Genomic DNA, 21974 nt, shown 5'->3' with positions numbered 1-21974 from the left:
TTGTTTGTTAGGACTTCATCTGGTGGTTGAGCTGAACCACGGAATCCATGAATATTCATCCCCCATGAATAATAATGCTTTCACAGTATTCTATTTCATGATGATTTTTAAAACTCTAGATCCACCAACTAGCATAGATTTGCTTTAATTTGCTTCAAAATGATGCTCCTGTATAAACTAAGGCAAATTTATAACATTTTGTGACAGTCAAATTCTTCAATGACATTTTCTACAGCCTTACACCCTTGGGTCTTGTCAGTTTATCTTCAATTTCTCACAGGACCTTTACCAACATTTTCATCCACTTACTTCCTTCTAATGACACCCCAACATGATAACTCAGGCTTTCCACTTTTATTTCTCACTGGTTCTTTGTACTTGTTACTCTTTCAATCAGCTCACCATAGTTTATTCTAATTAAAGTCTACTGTCATCCTATATACATCTACCAATGTTAGCTTAATTCAAAATGTTCTTACACTGACTTCCCTACAATTCTCCAGGAACTTTGCTTGTCTCTACAATAATGTCTGTAAGTTCTATTTCGGGTCCTGTATCTCTTTCTTTGAAGACTCTTTCTGTGTTGCCTCATCAGCAGCAACACCAAGTTCTACATCTATCTCATCCTGTATCAGATAAAGCACATAGTAATCTCCATACAACAATATGCTATGATTGACATAAATATGTTTTATCTTCACCCAGGAAAATAAATGAATAAAACAGACAGTTTCTGTTTTAAATCTGTAAAGACAATAGTGCTTGTACTCATATCCAAACCTGACATAGATATATAGTCTACTGTAGCTAACAAGTTCAATTTTCTGTTGATATTAAGTTTGTTTTGTTTACTTTATTGGGTTTAAGTTTACGTCACACAGCCATATTTAATACGGTAACTGTCCAGATTTTGATGGTGAAAAAAATCAGAAGGCTAACAATGGCTATCACACTTCTTAGTATTTATCACAGCAGACAAATATAATCATCTTTGCATTTTTTCAAAATATTTACAGCAAACAAGTGATTATAACAGATCATCTACACTGGCAGTTTGAAGATCTTTAAACCTCAAGTTCAAGTTTTTTCAAGTTTTCAAGTTTATTCATTTAGTCATGGCATATTACATGCATGAGACTGTAACAGTATAACATAACAAATAAAACATCAGTGTGGAATGCATATAGTTGGTTGTTATAAAGTACATAATTGGAATAAGTAAGTTTTACAAAAGTTGCAAATACTTATATTTACTTTAATGACTAGAAAGGTAACATTTGACAGTAAGTAGAATATAGATATGGATACTACTTACAATACTCTGAATGACTAGAGAAAAAAACTATATATAGTTGTACAAGCAACTGACAGGGATTTAGTCATAATAAGCGTTAACAAGTCTAAAATTATGAAGATATGCCAAAATATGTTTTACACAGAGAATGAGTTGTATGAAATAAGGTTTAATAAAGTGTAATATCTAGCTAGCTAAAACACGACATAATGGATTTACAAAACAGAGCAAGTTTAATAAGTGAAGGTTTGTCATTGCTATTCATAAGCTTCTAGAATTTGTAGGTGTTTGGATTATTCAAATAATGCTGTTCCAAATATTTAGTTCTGACATTTACAAATAACTGACATTCCATAACGTAATGATATTCGTCACCGAGACAGTTATTCGAACAAAAACCACACAGGCGCTGTTCTCTTTCAATACCCAAGAACCTGCCTTTTTCAATAGGTAATCTATGATTTGTAGTACGAAACTTACAAAGTGATACGGCTACATTTTACCTTCAAAGTCATTGTCTTTCATTGGTAAAACAGTCCTAATTCAGGATGTCAAAAAAGTTGTTTTCCATCATTACATGTAAAAATTTAGATAGTGTAAGACCCAGTTTCTGTTGGTGTCTGTTAGGTACTATCACACCAGACAGCAGAACAACCATTTCCAAATTTAAAGTTGTCAAAATGTTAAAAATATGAAACTATCTACTTTGTTACTTAAGTTAAACATACTTTACTCAAACTGTAGAATTCCTTACCTCAATTCATTGTTTGGTCTAGAAGTGTCCACCCATCAGTTCCCAGTTCTGTGAACATGTTATGTAGATCAGTCTTTCAAACACTCTATGTGGAATACTGCTGTTGAAAACCTTTAACAAACAAGAAATGTAATATTAATATTACTATACACAGTAACGAAATCTAACATTGTGAAATCATTAATATCGACCAGGTACTAATTTTTGTCTGTTTGTCAGGTTTAGCATCGCACCAACAGAATTTATAGGTCATATGGCTACATTCCAGCTTTGATGGTTGAGGAAGACCCCTAAGGAGCTCCTCTGTGCCTTATTTCATCACATGCCAGCTGGAAGGCTTCCTCACATGAATAATAGAACGCCCTAAGTGAAGTTAAGGTCCTGGGTGCAGTGGTTCGCGAGTAAAGTGCCTTCATGCAAAAAGTTAACATTGGCCACTGTGACCTTGACCTTTGACCTGGTGACCCCAATGTCAGTAGGGGTCGTGAACTCAATAAGTACTATCAGCACGTGAAGTTTGAAGGTCCTGGCTGCAGTCGTTCACGAGTACAGTTGAAAACTAATATGCCTCCCTTTGGGGGCATAAAAAAAGGTTTGTAAAGATAATTTCTACTTTTTCCCTACTTAACAGTATGACAGTTTTTAGTATATCATAGTTTTTCTTATCTGTACAAATTAGGTCATAAAATAGCCGAGTAACAAATCACAGTAAAAATTTATGTTATCTCAATTATCATTTTCAGTTCTTAAATTTTTTCTTACAGCCTGATAATAAATGTAAAATGCAGATGAATGTAACCTTACTAAATAATCTTTTAACCGTCAGCCTGCTCCCGGTGCTGATTCTGCCTTTGCGACCAGTGCAGACGAAGATCTTTCAAACACTCTACGTGGAATACTGCTGTTTTCATTAGGCAAGCCCACATAGGGACTGACCACAAGCTATTATAATTACAGCTGTGTGTCCAGTGTGTATGCAGTTAATTATCCTAGTCTTTGTTATTAAACTATCAATTTATATGACTGTTTTGAAAACTACGCTCCAATTTTATGCATGTGCCATGTGCAGCCTAATGTTGATAAGCTAGTGAGAATATATATTATATATATTAAAGTCTGGAAAGGCACCTGGTCATGATGAAATACCAAGCGAATTTATGAAAAACGAATTGGCCTTGGCAATGCTGCACAGTCTGTTTAACAAGTGTTACACCAGTGGAACTGTACTATCAGAGTCGTCTAAAGGTATTACAACACCTATTCCAAAGTCATCTACTTCTGACACTAGGAATCCCCTTTCTTATAGGGGTATCACATTAGCACCTTGTATGAACAAGATTAACTGTAGTCTTTTGAATACTAGATTAACAGATTGGTGTACACAGGAAAATGTTACATGTGATGAGCAAAGTGGCTTTTGTAAAGGTAAAAGCACTGACCAAGTACAGTCTCTTACAACAATTACAGAAACTCGTAAACTTAAAAGGCTTCCAACTTTTGCCATGTTTATCGATTTCAAGAAGGCTTATGACATGTTAGATAGAAATACTTTGTGGAATAAGTTGCCGCATCTTGGAGTGCAGGGTAGACTGTTTCATGCCATAATGTCACTGTACAAGGATGTTAAATGCTGTGTTCCTCTGAATGGCTTTGATACACATTGGTTTGATATAAAGTGCGGCTTGAAGCAGGGTTATCCGCTCTCCGCGATGCTGTTTAACTTGTTTATTAATGATTTAGCATCTACAATCAATAGTTTAGATAAAGGTATTAGGATAGAAGATACAAAAATAAGTATTTTACTATATGCTGATGGTGTTGTACTTATAGCTGAAAGTGCTGAGGACTTGCAGTTCATGTTGAATCAACAGTTACTGTCAGTTTGGTGTTCTCAAAATAAAATGATGATAAATTGTGAAAGTCTAAAATTATACATTTTCTCACAAATGGTACTACAGTGTCAGATCATGTTTTTAAAATTGGACCAGATGTATTAGAATATGTACATAGCTATAAATATTTAGGAATTGTTCTGAATGAATTCCTTGATTTCCATGAGATAGCTAAAACTGTTGCTATGTCAGTTTCAAGAGCTCTTGGACTGATTATTTTAAAGAGAAAAACTTTTGGTGGTTTTCACTACTCAACTTTCACAAGGCTGTATGATAGTACGGTATGGCCAATTATTAGCTATAGCGCTCCATTGCGGGGGGGGGGGGGGGGGGTTCTCATGTATCAATGTGGTCCAAAATAGGGCCAAGCGGTACTATCTCGAGGTAGGGAAATACACTCCAAATGCTGCTTTGATTGGGGAGATTGGTTGGAAGCCACTAAACGTTAGACTCTGGGGTTCAGTATTCAGACAGTACCTAAGAGTTATGAATATGTCAAATGCAAAAAAGAACAAAGTTATATTTTCATGGTCAAAAAATGAAAATATTAGGGATAGTTATTATAGAATGAACAAGTGAATGAAGTATTGCCATGCAATACAAAGTCCCCTACTGGAAGGCACCTAATTTTCTCTACTGCAGTATAACATAATGAACTGATATCTGTCAATGATGTATAAACAATATTGTACTATATATACAATATGTTATATAAACACACTTGGATTAAAATGTGCATATATAAAAACCCACAGTTGTTTTCATATTGAATTTTTTTGGCTGATTATAAAAATGTTATCATGTAAGTTATTTATAGTAACAACAAAGGGAAATTAATCTATATAATATAAGTCCACAAGAAACTTTTTACCAGGTAGAGATAGGTCAAAATACACCTAAGAACTGGATGTAACATGCATGCTGTACCACAGAAAAGAGGTCTCGATTTTTCTCTCCCGCCAGTAATACAGAAGTTACAATAAAATCTATTTATAGTAATAACAAAGGGACGTAATTCTAAAAACAAGGGTGCCTCATGGTGGTGAACATTTGGTCCAAGTTACATCAAAATCCCTCCATGCATGAAGAAGAAATGTTCCGTACAAAGTCATTCTTGAATCTGGCCTTTGACCTCTAAATATGACCTTGACCTTAGACCAATGGACCTGGTTCTTGCGCATGACATGTTGTCTCATCCAGGGGAATATTTGTGCCAACTGATATCTAAATCCTGCTTTGCATAACAAAGTTATAGACCGGACTGGAAAAAAATCCTCTTGACCTTTGATCTTAAAGTCTGACCTTGACCTTTAAGCTAGGGTACTGGGTGTTGCGCATGACAAGTCGTCTCATCATTGGGAACATTTATGCCAAGTAATATTGTAATCCCTTGATGGATGACAGAGTTCTGGATCGGACAGGAAAAAAACCTTATTGACCTTTGACCTCCAATTGTGACCTTGACCTTTGAGCTAAGGGTCTGGGCTTTGCGCATGACATGTTGTCTCATCATAGGGAACATTTGTGCCAAGTAATATTAAAATCCTTTCATGGATGGCAGAGTTATGGATGGGACAGGAAAAAAACTCTGTTGACCTTTGACCCCCAATTGTGACCTTGACCTTTGAGCTAGGGGTCTGGGATTTGTGCATGACATGTCGTCTCATCATGGGGAACACTTGTGCTAAGTGATATTAAAATCCCTTAATGAATGTCAGAGTTATGGACCGGACACGAAACAGACCCTGTTCATGCTATGTTAATATCAATCTGACTAAAGTACATCTCCTATTACGCTACGCATAGGATCTGACAACGAGCTATTGATGGCCTCGTTCTGACAACCCTTCCGCTAGCCAATCAAAAGCTACCTTACAGCTTTCTGTAAGCTTTATAAAGACTTGGGTTTTGATATCAACAATTCTTATGTCGAAAGATTTCAGATAGCCGGTTAGCTCAGTCGGTAGAGCACTTGCTCTGTAAACGAGAGGTCCCAGGTTCGAGCCCTGGATTAACCACACATTTTTCTTACACTTTGACATTCGAACAAGTTGTCCGATTGGTTCAAACAAAAATAGATTTGCGAAAATAAAAATAGCAATATTGGAAATCCAAAATATACAGAAGACGAATGTGAATGGGTCGTTCTCAGATCTTCGTTTAGAAGATCAAGTACTTTAGTCAGATTGTGTTAATATTTGACTGCTAAGTGTGACCTTGACCTTTGAGCTAGGGGTCTGAAAGTTGTGCATGACACATCGTCTTATTATGAGGTACATTTGTGCCAAGTAATATTGTGGGGCCCAGGTGACCATGGTTGTTGGGCACAAAAATAGTAATATCATACTCTGTTATGGTTCGAACCGGTCTTAAGGCTTATCCGAATTTGTGCAACTTGAAATGTTTTTGTCGACTTATTTTCCGCTAACGGTGTTAACACGCTGTTTCTGCATAGTTTACTTGATGAACAACGTACAGACAGATGAACAGATTGTCATTTTTAACGCTAGGTGTCTCTGTTAGGCCATTTGATAAATATTCATAACTTCTCGTAGATTTTGCGGGTACAGTGGCATGAAATGTTGGAGTTTACGACATTCCATCTTTGAGCAACCCCTTCCGGTGGTCGGTAAAACTTATAGATCAGGCCAGAAATTACAAATTTTATCACAATAATTAATTATTTTTGTTTTGCATGTGTTTAAAAGATTTATTTTAGGTACAGCACAAGTTATTTGGAAGTAGGATCGACCCCGAAATACTTGTGGAGCAGGTGCGCTGATGATTTGATGATAGCAATGTTCTGTTCTGTTCTTGTAAATTCCCCCGTCCGTATCGAGGCACTCCAACAAAGGATATTGGTATAAATCCAGTACACTTTAAAATCCAGTATATTCATGAATAACAGGTCACTCTATATACACACACACTATGTTAAATCAATATCTACACGCTTAGATGCTCGCTATAAATAACTTTTTATGGTTCATGCCTAAACTGTTCTATTTTTAGCACTGGTATTTATTTTTAACAGTGCTATAAATAATTCCCTTATTTTATACTGTCTGCTTTTAAGTGCCTTTCTTTAATAATTGCAGTCCTTTTAAGATGCAATTTATATACCATATTTTGGGAGAGTCTCTCTATGTTTATAAGATCTGCTGTCTTTGGAACTATGACATTTTGTACTTTACTGTAGGTACAGTCTAATATAAGTTGTAGTAGTAGTCCTTCTTTCAAGATTTCATTGTAGCTTCCTGACTTAATGTTATTACATATCACTTCAATAGTATTTAAAGGTTCTGATCGGTATGAGTGTAACTCGGTGCATCTTAATATAAAATGTTCTAAATTTTCATTTTCTTGTTTGCACAAAAGACAAATTGGAGATGTTTTTACACTATTATAACGTGCTGCATTAGTCTGCAGAATATATGTCTTGCCTTTATCTCTGCTTTACGAATTTCATGGTGTTTAGACTCTACTGCTCTCCATATATTATGCGGTGATCCAATTGGGTTTTCTTGCAGATACAAATATTTAAGAGTTGATTTCTCTGTTTTTTCTGTTTCCCATAGAGTTTTCCAATAAATGTTAACTGCTTGTTTGACCATGTTTGACCATGTATTCTTTTTGGGTAGATTTATAAAAAGTTCTTCCGGTGTTGGTAAGTCTAGTTTACTTAGTGACTGTCTCACCTTGTTCAGAAGACTTTGTTTTGGTTGGTCCCCAAATGTAAGTTGTCGCTCTATAATATTGTATTCACAGGATCCTGGCAGTCTTATAAGGTTTGTGAAGAGAGAGATTATGTTTTTGTCTATAACAGTCTCTATTGGTTCTGCTCCAATTAATGCATATACCGCAATATTTGCTGTTCTATCCGGTAGAGCTTGAATATGCTTTAAAATCCTTCTTTGCATTAATTCTAATTTCTGTAGGTCTTTGTTTGTTGTGTGAAGGACCTCTATACTGTAAAGACATCTTGGGATTGCATATGTTTTCCATATATGTAGGGAGACAAGTGGTGAGAAATTCTTTCTGGTGCTAAGGCTAGGTCCTAACAGTGCGTACATTGTCTGTATTCCAGTTTGCACGCGTTTATCTATGTCTACACTGTTTTTATTATTACGCATTATTCCTAAATGTTTTGCTGTATCTACTTCATTAATTGCACTGGAGTTCAAAGTAACATTAATTGAGTCTGTTAATCCATATTTAATAATTTCAGACTTTTCCGGGTTTATTATGACACAATCTCTCTTAGTTTGAAAATCAACGATGTTAAGCATACTCTGCAGTTCTATTTCAGTGTTTGCAAGAAGAGCTGTATCATCTGCGCATGTGGGGACTGATACTTGGACCTGTCCTATCTTTGCGCCTAGATCACTGTTCGCAATGGAGTCCAATAAACTGTTGTGGTAAATTTTATACAGGGTTGTTGATAACTTTGCTCCTTGCATTGTGCCTTGTTGAAGTTTAAATTTATCAGACAATTGGTCATTCCATTTCACTTGTATAGAGATGTTTCTGTAGAGGTTCCTAAGTAATACCCATAAATGACCTTCCACCCCTATATGAAATAGCTTGTTGAACATTATTTCATGATTTACACGATCAAAAGCTTTTTGAGCATCCAGGGTTGCAAGTATCAGTGGTTTTTTCATATCCTTGTGCCAGGCTATTGCTTCCGATAGAATAAACGCAGCATTTAAAGATGAGCTGTTACTTGTAAAACCCCTTTGTAGTAAATTCTGACTGGGTTGAAAAATACCATCAATTCTGTTTTTTAATATACTTTCTAAAATTTTGGATATTACGCTAGTAACCACAATTCCTCTGTAGTTGCCTGTATGTAATTTACTTTTCCCTTTTTTATGTACCGGTGTTAAGATTCCACTTTTTAACTGTTCAGGAATATCAAGATCACAAAATATCTGATTTATTATTTCAGTTATTGGTGTTACAAGTTCTTCTTTAGCGTATTTGAAATTTTCTGCTGATAGACCAGCTAAATCTGGCGCTTTGCCTGTATTTAATTCACTTATTGCATTCATAACTTCTTCTGCTGTTACAGGGGGAAGAGTTTTGCTGTTTTGTGACTCGACAGCCTCAATGTGTACATTTTGCATTGCTGCTAACTCAGGTTTCCGTAAGGGACCATTTGTTTCAATGTTGATATCATCTGTACTGGGAGTGGCCAATGCTTCAAAATGGTCCTTCCAGACACTAAGTATTTCGGTTGGTTCGTGAATTTCTCTACCTTCAATTTCTAAAACGTTAGTATTACTGTTCATACTTTTTCTTTGGGTTTTCACAAGTTTATGGAACATTTTTGAGTCCTTTTTTCTTGCATTCATAATATCGTTGGAATATTTGTATGCACATCTTGCATGAGCCTGTCTTTGGAGTCTTCTCAAAGTTTTCTTTTGTTTATTTAATGTTTGTTTTAACTCTTTGTTAGTTCTGCCTGTTTTTTTCCACAAGCCAAAAAGGGCTTTTGATTTCTTTGAATGCCTCACTTATATCTCTGTTCCAAATACTTTTTCCCTTTGTCTTGATCAGTTTATTTTTCCTATACTTCGGTACAGCGTCATTTCCAGCACTGTGAAGAATTTCAGTCAGTTTATTTATTTTCCCTTCTAATGAGGGTTCACTCATCATACCCGGTATTTCCTGTCTAATCTTTTCCTTATACTTGCTATTATTTATCTTTTCCCATTTCGGTTTTGTAATTATATTCCTTCTATTAGTAGTCTTTTGTCCCAAATCACAGCTTATTGATACAGCAAATTGTGCTGTTATTAAAGTATGGTCAGATAAGTTGATACTGTTATGTTCATGGACAGTAATACCACGAATGTCTAAGTCTGTATCCTCCGCTACCAGAAAATAATGTATTTGTGTTGAATATTTCTGATTGTGATGAAAAAAGGTATTCTTTTTCGGGAACCTGGCTGGTACTATTAAGTTGTTTGTACATAAGAAATTCTGGAATATTCGGTCTCTCGTATTAGAGCGAATTATGGAAGCATTCATGTCACCACAAACAATTACGTCATGCGTGTCTCTATGAGTAAGGATTAACTCTCTTATCTGGCATAAAGTGTCTTTATATTCAAAGTCCCCATTTTTTGCATCTGATGGCATGTAGGTATTAATGAGACATATTGGTCTTGGGTTGTTATTTATTTCTAAGGCTATCAGTCTTGTAGAGGTTAAATTTATATGTTTTATTTTACCGTTTAGTGATTTTTTCCAAAAAATTGCACATCCACCATAGCCTCTGACTAGCTTATAATCTAATCTAGGCTCCTCATCATCTGCACTTGTAGCAATAACCTCATATTCTTCATTTACACTTTCCAGAGAATGTTTTTCAAAACTAAGTAACCAATGTTCTTGTATACATAATACTTCATGTTCAGGTAGGATTTCTTCTAGATACAGACAGTTTGTTTTTGAATTTTGTATATTTATTGTACCAATTTTTAAAATATCCATTTTGCTGTCGTTGCTCTGCCCTTGCACACAAAATAATCCTGTTGTACGTTTTCACCGTTTCTTTGGACTGCTGAGGATGCGTGGGAACTTAATGGCGGAAGAGCGGAGACCTTGAGTTCCAGCAATTCTGACCGACTTTCCTGCAAATCCAGCAACGCATGATATATAACGAAAAGCGCACCTTGGATCTACCTCTTCCACGCTTTGGAATCATTCTTACAACTCTGTAAATTAGATTTTGTGATTTTCTAAGTTTTTTACGCTAGTGCTAGCTGTCAGGAGCATTTCGAAAGCGAAAGTAAGGATGGCGTTCGATGTTTGGATTCAAGTTGGAGTTTCCGGAGTTCATTTAAGTTATTTCTTGTTTTGAAATTCTATTTTCTATTTTTGTTTTTAACATCGTGTACAAGAGCATGACAGACGATAATTATTTATCCTGAAGATTGATGACAATTCTTGGACTATATTGTTTATACAGTGTTGTGTGATGTTTGTTTTTGTTTATGTTTTGCACATGTTCTTCTTTCGTTTTGATGGAAAGACTGAAGGAAATGCTGTGAAGGTCCTGGGAGTACTGTCAGCTACCGATCGTTATGAAAACTTGTTACTTCAATGTTTTTTACAGTTCTGTTATATTCCGAGTTGTTGATGTTGACTGATTCATGAATTAACTTGATGTACAGAAATGATTATCTAACTATGCATAGAAGATGAAAGTTTAGCCTAACTGATGTTTGTATCTTTATGAATTGGGCGTTATGCGGGTTATGCTCGTGTCCTACCCTTTTCATTTTCATCAAGTGCTGCATTATATTTGAGGAACTTCGATTCATTTAGAAGATGCTGAATTTCAAGATACAGATTTAATTCTTATTTCCGCATGAAACTTTGCATGTATTTTTTTTACATGGGCAGTGGTATATGAGTGTCTCACTCATCTCACTCTCATATTTGCAGTTTGCACAGCTTAGATGAGTAATGCTCATCTTTGTGCCTCCTTATGTCCATAATTGAGGACCTAGATCCTGACCAGTCATTTATAAGTTCTAGTAGAACAAAGGGGTACAGAACAGTACAGAACAGATAAATACGATTTATGAATTTTACTTGTACACATTTTTTTAGACAATATTTTTCAATTATATTGTTGAAACTTTTCATATATGGCTTGTACTTCATCCCTCATGTCTCTCATTCTTGTGGTATATTATAGGTATATCGGGGATTTGGGGTACAGCTCCATAGGTAAAATTGCTTAAGTAGCCTTGCATGAACTAGGATTTGAACCGCACATTTTTTTTATGTTGTTTTTTAAGTTCATCATCCCTGGACCCCGACAATATTAAAATCCCTTCATGGATGGGAGAGCTATGGACCGGACAGGAAAAAAGCCTTGTTGACCTTTGACTTCCAATTGTGACCTTGACCTTTAAGCTAGGTGTTCAGGTTTTGCGCATGACACGTCGTCACCTCATGGGGAACATTTGTGCCAAGTAATATTAAAATCCCTTCATGGATGGGAGAGTTATGGACCGGACAGGAAAAAAGCCCTGTTGACTTTTGACCTCCAATTGTGACCTTGACCTTTGAGCTAGGGGTCCGGGATTTGCGCAGGACACGTCATCTCATCATGGGGAACATTTATGCCAAGTAATACTAAAATCCCTTCAAGGATGGGATAGTTGTGGACCGGACAGGAAAAAAGCCCTGTTGACCTTTGACCTCCAATTGTGACCTTGACCTTTGAGCTACGGGTCTGGGTTTTGTGCATGACACGTCGTCTCATCACGGGGAACATTTGTGCCAAGTAATATAAGTGAACAAAAGAAGGATCTGCCAAATAACAAGAGCTGTCCGTAAGACAGCCAAGCTCGACTATTCGAAATATTGTCCTAGAGGCAGGAAAATATTACCTAAAAAGGTTAAATATCAAAAGAGTTTTAAGTTCAAAAGGGGGAATAATTTGACCAAAATGCATATCAGTTATGGGACTTGCTGCTATCAACTAGTTTTATAACCCCTAAGGCACATGTGAAGTTTCAATTCAATATCTGCATTAGTTTTTGAGATAGAAACTTGCATGTAAAACTTTAACCAAAATTTTCTAAGTCTAAAAGGGGGCATAATTTGCTCAAAAAACATGTCAGAGTTATGGAACTTGACCCGATGAGGTTGGTAATTGATCTAGAAAAAGAAAAAATAAGTTTCAAATCTATATGCCTTTTAGAAATAGCTGTATGTACTTGCACACAAAACTTAACCAGAATTTTCTAAGTCCAAAAGGGGGCATAATTTGGCTAAAATGAAGGTCAGAGTTATGGGACTTGCTGCTATCAACTAGTTTTATAACCCCGAAGACACATGTGAAGTTTCAAATCAATATCTGCATTAGTTTTGGAGATAATAACTTGCATGTAAAACTTTAACCAAAATTTTCTAAGTCTAAAAGGGGGCATAATTTGCTCAAAATACATGTCAGAGTTATGGGTCTTGACCCAGTGAGGTTGGTAATTGATCTAGAAAAAGAAAAAATAAGTTTCAAATCGATATGCCTTTTAGAAATAGTTGTATGTACTTGCACGCAAAACTTTAACCAGAATTTTCTAAGTCCAAAAGGGGGCATAATTTGGCCAAAATGAAAGTCAGAGTTATGGGACTTGCTGCTATTAACTAGTTTTATAACCCCGAAGACACATATGAAGTTTCAAATCAATATCTGCATTAGTTTTGGAGATAGTAACTTGCATGTAAAACTTTAACCAAAATTTTCTAAGTCCAAAAGGGGGCATAATTTGCTCAAAATACATGTCAGAGTTATGGGACTTGACCCAGAGAGGTTGGTAATTGACCTAGAAAAAGAAAAAATAAGTTTCAAAGCTATATGCCTTTAATAGATGGCTGTATGTACTTGCATGCAAAAACTTAACCAAGGTGTGACGCCGACGCCGACGCCAGGGTGAGTAGAATAGCTAGACTATTCTTTAAAAACAAGAGCACTGCAATGCAAAGCAAATGCAGAGCAATACACGCACAAAACAAAGTCATATGACCTTTGACCTCTAAGTGGGACCTTGACCTTGAAGTGAGCCATCCGAAATATTATCAGTGCACGTCGTTCCCATGAGGTGAACATTTGTGTCAGGTTTCTTTGAAATCCTTCAAGGGCTTCAAGAGTTACAGAGTGGAAGGGAAATTGCTAATCAACAGACATACAGACAGAAGGACACCGAGGCGGTAACATAATATGTCCCTTCGGGCTTATAAAAAGAAATTGAGATCTTATAGTGATACAAGTTGTGTGCAAGTTTGGTTAAAATAAAATCATAAATGAAGCTGCTATTGAGCAGACAAGGTCAAAAAAGCTAATTTTGGCCCTTTCAGGGGCCATAACTCTGGAATCCATTATGGGACCAAGAAAGGAACTGAGATCTTATGGTGACACAAATTTTGTGCAAGTTAGATTAAAATCAAATCATAAATGAAGCTGCTATTGTGCAGACAAGGTCAAAAAAGCTAATTTTGGCCCTTTCAGGGGCCATAACTCTGGGACCCATTATGGGATCTGGTCGGTTCAAGAAAGGAACCGAGATCTTATGGTGACACAAGTTTTCTGCAAGTTTGATTAAATTCAAATCATAAATGAAGCTGCTATTGTGCAGACAAGGTCAAAATAGCTAATTTTGGCCCTTGCAGGGGCAATAACTCTTGAACCCATAATGAAATCTGGCCAGTTCATGAAAGGAACCAAGATCTTATGGTGATGCAAGTTGTGTGCAAGTTTGGTTAAATTCAAATCATAAATGAAGCTGCTATTGTGCAGACAAGGTCAAAATAGCTAATTCTGGCCCTTTCAGGGGCCATAACTCTGGAACCCATGATGGAATCTGGCCAGTTCAAGAAAGGAACCAAGATCTTACGGTGATACAAGTTGTGTGCAAGTTTGGTTAAAACAAAATCATAAATGAAACCACTATCGTGCAGACAAGAAATTGTTGACGCATAAAAATAGCAAATTCTGGCCCTTTAAAGGGCAACTAGAAACTGCTTTTGTAAAAAAGCACATGTCTCCCCCAATGCAAAGTCCTATAGGCAAGAAGTCAACAGGGGTCAGGAGCGAAAGTCAAAGAGACACTGATGGTTGGCTGCAATAGAGATCATCTACTTGGCATATCCAGTCATCCCGCTAAACTTCAACACTATTAGCCTAGTGGTTCTCAAGTCACTGTTCAGGCTCCTGTGACCTTGACCTTTGATCAAGTGACCTCAAAATAAATAAGGGTCATCTACTCTGCATGTCTAATCACCCTATTAAGTTTCAACATTCTGGGTCAAGTGGTTCTCAAGTTATTTTCCAGAAATGATTTTACATGACCAGGCCCCTTGACTTTTAATAGACTGACCCCAAAATCAATAGGGGTCATCTACTCTGCAAGTTCAATCATCCTATGAAGTTTCAACATTCTGGGTCAAGTGGTTCTCAAGTTATTGATCGGAAATTGTTTTCCATGTTCAGGCTCCTGTGACCTTGACCTTTAACAGAGTGACTCCAAAATTGATAGGGGTCATCTACTCTGCATGTTCAATCATCCTATGAAGTTTCAACATTCTGGACCAAGAGGTTCTGAAGTTCTTGATCGGAAATGGTTATTAATGTTCAGGCCCCTGTGACCTTGACCTTTAACGGAGTGACCCCAAAAACAATAGGGATCATTTATTCTGCATGAACAATCATCCTACGAAGTTTCAACACTCTGGGTCAAGTGGTTCTCAAGTTACTGACCGGAAATGGTTTTCAATGTTCAGGCCCCTGTGACCTTGACCTTTAACGGAGTGACTCCAAAATCAATAGGGGTCATCTACTTTGCATGTACAATCATCCTATGAAGTTTCAACATTCTGGGTCAAGTGGTTCTCTAGTTAGTGATCGGCAATGGTTTTCAATGTTCAGGCCCCTGTGACCTTGACCTTTGACAGAGTGACTCCAAAATCAATAGGGGTCATCTACTCTTCATGACTTATCATCCTATGAAGTTTCAACATTCTGGGTCAAGTGGTTCTCTAGTTATTGATCGGAAATGGTTTTCAATGTTCAGGCCTCTGTGACCTTGACCTTTGACGGAGTGACCCCAAAATCAATAGGGGTCATTTACTCTACATGTCCAATCATCCTACGAAGTTTCAACATTCTGGGTCAAGTGGTTCCCTAGTTATTGATCGGAAATGGTTTTCAATGTTCAGGTCCCTGTGACCTTGACCTTTGACGGAGTGATCCCAAAATCAACAGGGGTCATCTACTCTTCATGACCAATCATCCTATTAAGTTTCAACATTCTGGGTCAAGTGGTTCTCTAGTTATTGATCGGAAATGGTTTTCAATGTTCAGGCCTCTGTGACCTTGACCTTTGACGGAGTGACCCCAAAATCAACAGGGGTCATCTAGTCTACATGGCCAATCATCCTACAAAGTTTCAACATTCTGGGTCGAGTGGTTCCCTAGTTATTGATCGGAAATGGTTTTCAATGTTCAGGTCCCTGTGACCTTGACCTTTGACGGAGTGATCCCAAAATCAACAGGGGTCATCTACTCTTCACGACCAATCATCCTATTAAGTTTCAACATTCTGGGTCAAGTGGTTCTCTAGTTATTGATCGGAAATGGTTTTCAATGTTCAGGTCCCTGTGACCTTGACCTTTGACAGAGTGACCCCAAAAACAATAGGGGTCGTCTACTCCAGCAGCCCTACAACCCTATCAAGTTTGAAGGTTCTAGGTCAAATGGTTCTCCAGTTATTGCTCGGAAATGAAGTGTGACGTACGGGCGGACGGACGGACAGGGCAAAAACAATATGTCTCCCCCCCTCTAACAATATGTCTCCCCCAGAGGGGGGGAGACATAATAACTCTAGAACCCATGATGGGATCTGGCCAGTTTTCGAAAGGAACTGAGATATCATGCCAATACAAGTTTTGTACAAGTTTGATCAAAATTGCTTGCAAAATGTGGTCTCTATCTTGTTCACAAGAAATTGTGGAGAGAGGGACGGACGACGGACGAATGGTGATCACAAAAGCTCACCCTGTCACTATGTGACAGGTGAGCTAAAAACTTAGAATTAAGGAGAAGATGCTGTTTTAATTGTCATGATGTTTTAGAAGATGAGAAACATGTTTTATATAACTGCCCCTTGTACAATGAATGTAGAACTGAACTGATTTCTGCAATAAATAGTATGCTAAATGTTACCTATATGAAAACTTGTCAGATGATGAAAAACTACTTGTAACATTTAAACATGATAAAAATATTCTTACATTCTAGGTCATAAATGTACTTTTGTCTTTTGTATATATATTTTGAATTCTCAGTCACTTTAAAAACTTGCCATATATGATTTGAACAAATTATATATATATAGCAAATGTGTACAGTAATAAGTGTTTTTTTTTTAACTTGATTTAAGTTAATAAAGAGGTTGAGTATCTCTGTTGCTAACAGAGTTACTGACTTTGAAACTTAATACTTATTTACTATCAATTCTATACCAACTAGAACAATCCCCGTAACTCTGATTTGAATCTATGATAGATTAATGCCCCTTTAGTTTTTTTTTTTTTTGTTTGTTTTTTTTACTTAGGCTTAAAATGGTTATTTGCTATCACAGTCTAAATCCAAAGTCAAACACTAACTAAGGTTGGCATGTGCTGTACTATGGACGGCTCTTGTTAGACATAGTGTTATGTTAAGAACATCATAGAAATGTTTTAAGATTCATTGATGTGATTTTATGGTATATCATTGGTTTTAATGATGATAAGGTTTTTATGGTATAGTATTGTTTTATTGTAGTAATGTACAAACTGCCATATGTATAGTCTCATATAAATCATTTATGATTGGTCACATACATGTTCTTGTGATATTTCGATAATTGTACATTATAATGTACATGTAATGTGAATGAGACTTTAATAAAATATTTGAATTTGAATTGAATTTGAATTTTATATTATGTATTTAAACAGCTAATATTCACTAACAGATAGCATTCATTTGCCCATTTAAATAATTATATTTTGACCAAGTTGCACCTAATTACAGTTGACTTTCACAAGGCCAAACTTTAAAACAGCAAGCTTGAACTAAAGCGGCATACTTTCAAAGTCACAATGAATAAAAATATAAAGTAATGATTAATATCAGGATCAAAGATATTATTAAAAGAAGGTACAAATAAGATCTATGTTAAAGAAATCTTGGCTAGAACCAACACCCACAAGAAGAACATGCTTGTATCCCGCCTCCCACTCATTTAAAAGGTTTTGGAGATGGTAGCTGATATCCAGTAAGAGAAAAGAACAAAGCCTTGAGGAACTGCAGTCTACATACAGAAAAATTCAGTCAACTGAATATGTACTAATGAAAGACCAGGCTGACCTAATGAAGTTCCAGAAAGACATTATTCAGCCTCATGACCAAACTACATCTATGTTACAAGCTACTAGAACCATGACCATTGACAATCTGACCGTGTTAGAACTGACTTGAGCATCATTTTGAAGGTCGGTGTCTAAGCAATCACTCTCAAATGGTGTGCATTGATGGGGAGTTATCGACGCTTTGTTGATGAAATACAGTGTACATATGGGTCACAAACTAAATCCCAAGAGTTACATATATTTACCGTTGGTGAAAAAAGGAGGTGCTATTGAATGATTTGTTGTTACTACACCGACACCTCTCAGTTGTTCTTTCTTTTTAAGCCTATAAAAGCTACAGTTTGGTTTTGCCACATATTGTAACATGCTCAAATTACATGCTGAGAAAACAGAAATAATAATATTGATATCAAAGTATAATTCCACAAGTTGAGGAAGACCAGTGCCTCTGCAACTATGTATGTGAGGAATACATGAATCTCAGGCAGTGTTAGACTTTAAAGACACTTGCTGCAGTTTCTTGTATGAAAGATGGGGTAAAAATTTCCCAATAATAGAATTTGTTCAAATTTATATATGAACACAGTTTAATGTTAAAAACAGAAAAATGCAAAAACAATCATAGGTCACCGTGCTTGTTTAGGAGTTATCTGCCTTTAAAACTAGATTTTTTCTTCAAATTTGCATACTCAAGGGCAGATAACTCCTGAACAAGCATGGTGACCTTTGATATTTTTCAAAATTCTATTTCTAACTTGACACTGTGTTCATATACAAAGTTTGAAAAAATTCTATTATTGGGATTTTTTTACCCCAAACTGCAGCATGCATCCTTCCGTGTTCAACTCTGTATGCAGGGCTGTGTATCCACAATTGCACATAATAGGTCAGACCAGACGGTACCTAACCTGTGATGCAATAAACATTTTTACGAATTGCTTCCCTACCTCGCATTTGATTATCGCAATACGTTGTTTCATAGCACCATATTGCACAAACAACAATGTTCACAAAACGTTTTCAGTCTCTTCTGAGTTTGATAATGAAACTTTATTTAAGAAATAATATATCTCATTTAGTGATCTGTCGCTGAATAAATCATTGTTTGGAGTTCACATGTGAAGAAATTATATCACGAGGGCACATCCAAAGACAAAAAATGATTTTATTCAAGAGCAAATCACTAAATGAGATACATTATTTCGGTTCTAACATGTTATTAAGGACTTTAAAGTATATTCTTGACGGCATTCATTAAATATTTGCCCGTTTTCAATCATTTTCTTTTCCAGCGCGCCATTATGCAGTTTAGCGCTATGACGTAATAATTGTGACATCACGATCGTGAATTCTTGTATAATAATTCACTGTTTTCAGCCGCCTTCTTTGTTTAATAGGAAAATGAACCGGATCGTATAAGAATTGACATTTATATCTAAACAGCATGTTTAAAACTAAATTTTAAGTTAATAACTATATTCAAATGACTATCTAGTATTGATGGTCAGTGTCTGGGGGTATTTATCCTTCAAGATTCAGTAAAATTGATATTAAAATTTCAAACTCAGCTGAGACCATAAAATGTTTTGTGAACACAGGGCCAGAACTCAGCAGCTCGCATTACAACTTAAAGAACATCTGATCATAGACAGGTACACCTTTATAGAAGGAATCCCATTGGGTTAGCAGCGAAAATACATACTCAAACCTAAACATTTCTACTCAATCTTCCTCAGTCTTATTATTTACAACATGATCAATATAAAAATCTTACGATCTGAAGTTTTCTTGGTGCTATTTTTTATTTATTCATCTTTGTTAAGGTGTTTAATTCAATTTATGTGGTGAAAAACAAACGACAACATACATTAAGTACTTTAGTCTGAATATTGAGTTGTATTTTCTACCCTATGCATCTAAAAATGTTCAGATAATATTTTTATTACACTTTGTTTTGTCGTTTGTATTAAGACTATTCTTATAGATCTTTTAGGATTTTTAACATTCTGCAGATCAAGCTGTCTGCAGTATAAATAGTGAAACTGCAACAAAGGGAAGTAACTCAATTTCTGTAATTATATATAGTAAAGAAAAACCATAAATGGCTGAATCTATTCTTAAAAAGTGTCTTTACTCAGCATTTGCATGAAAATGATTTAAAAACTGGCTAAAAACATTTATTGAGTGAGTTTGATCTTTACCTTACTTTTATTCATTTTTTTATGAATGGCAGCCATTTTGAATAAATTCATCCATACTCATTTTTTCAAAGACACCATATTCTTGCTTTCTATCAAGTTTGATGCTTTTCCCGCAAACAGCATGATTTTTTCACCATATGCCTGCACTCCTTCTAACAGTTAATAGTTCTGTCCAAATTGGAAGATGGACAAATTCATTACAGACATTTAGCATGGTTAAATAAACATGTCTGAAGGAAACACAGAACTTTGTCTCATAAATATAATAATTACCTGTAGATGTTGATGACAAGTTCTAGAAATTGTGCATTTAGTTCCTGATCATCAATGAATCTTTTCCCTATAAGTACCATCAGTTATACTAGTAGAATGGCCTTTTCTCGGATAAATGGTGCCTGATTCAAAGCGATTGTACCCTATACAAATATAAAAATACATAATGTAAACAAGAGCTGTCAAAGGAGACAACGCGCTCAACTATTTTGATACTGGATAGTGAAACTGGGCACATCTGATATACACCAAACCACCAAAAGTAACGACTTAGCCGAGCTCACTGCAAGTGGGCTTGACAAAAAAACAAAAATTATCCTATGCATCTACACATTAATTTCGAATTCAGACTAAATTGATCCAATGGGTTAGACATTGTAGTGCTAGGCTGTAAATGCTCCCTAGCCATTTTAGTAAGCATTTTCGATAAAGTTGTGTATACGTGCTGCTGTCTGTATCATCAGTTTACTGAACAACTAGGAGGTTGATCCATTTATTGCCCTGGAAACAGCAGATGTTCCATTTCAAAGGCTTTTCACAAAACTGAATGTACATGAAACAATAATGCTAAAGTTGAAATAAATGCTGTTTACAAATGTGCAAAATTTTGTCTTGTACGTAAACTTTAATCATTGTGTATGTAGATTTTTATCATTGTATACATAGCCTTTTATCATTGTGTATTTAGCCTTTCATCATTTTGCATATAGCCTTTTATCATTGTGTATTTTATCATTTTGCATGTAGCCTAGCCTTTTATCATTTTGCGTATAGCCTTTTATCATTGTGTATATAGCCTTTTATCATTGTGTATATAGCCTTTTATCATTTTGCGTATAGCCTTTTATCATTGTGTATATAGCCTTTTATCATTTTGCGTATAGCCTTTTATCATTGTGTATTTAGCCTTTCATCATTTTGCGTATAGCCTTTTATCATTGTGTATTTTATCATTTTGCATGTAGCCTAGCCTTTTATCATTTTGTGTACAGCCTTTTATCATTGTGTATATAGCCTTTTATCATTTTGTGTATAGCCTTTTATCATTTTGTGTATACAGTCTAACCCCTCTTAAGCAGCCAGCCAGGGGAAACAGACAATTTGGCCGCTAAAGCGAGGTGACTGCTGATCAGATGGGCAGACAGAATATTTATATATTTCAGACTTCTGACCTGTGCTCAATCATATTTCAGACTTCAGACTAGTGTTCAATCATAACTCAAGGCCCATTTCTTCTTCGTTTTACTTTTATCATTTTACCAGAATACACTGATGTGCATTTAACATCGCAATTCTAATGATCTTCTCAGCAATTCACAACGCCAGTGTGTGTTGGAAAAAAAACTGTCAATTTCGCCATTTCAGTAAAAGGACACTACTCTACGAGCTTTTAGTCTAAACTAAAATCTAAGATCGCTTTTAAGTACCGTAAAAGAATCAGTAGGTTTATATATCTTTCAAAACAATTATTTTTAGTATCTTGAGAAAAAAGAGGGCCAAAATGGCCCTATATCGCTCACCTGTCATCATTGCACTTAGGACAAGAAGGTCAAAAAATCATAATCAAGATCAATCAAAAGAATCATGAGAAAATATAGTTGAAATTTTCTTAAAAGTACAGG

The 21974-nt window shown here is 35.9% G+C and overlaps 1 long non-coding RNA gene across 1 annotated transcript; it reads right to left on the bottom strand.

Annotated features, from left to right (window-relative positions):
* Window positions 1–338: 338 nt before the first annotated feature.
* LOC128554507 (uncharacterized) lies at window positions 339–20485 on the bottom strand. Its single transcript, XR_008369628.1, has 3 exons — window positions 20353–20485; window positions 2049–2159; window positions 339–626 (listed from the first exon to the last, which is right to left on the bottom strand). It is a non-coding gene; the product is annotated as an uncharacterized LOC128554507 (long non-coding RNA).
* Window positions 20486–21974: the final 1489 nt, after the last annotated feature.

Source organism: Mercenaria mercenaria, unplaced genomic scaffold (genome assembly GCF_021730395.1).
Source record: "Mercenaria mercenaria strain notata unplaced genomic scaffold, MADL_Memer_1 contig_5087, whole genome shotgun sequence".
NCBI classification, from domain to species: domain Eukaryota; kingdom Metazoa; phylum Mollusca; class Bivalvia; order Venerida; family Veneridae; genus Mercenaria; species Mercenaria mercenaria.
This window is presented reverse-complemented; position numbering and strand designations above follow the sequence as displayed.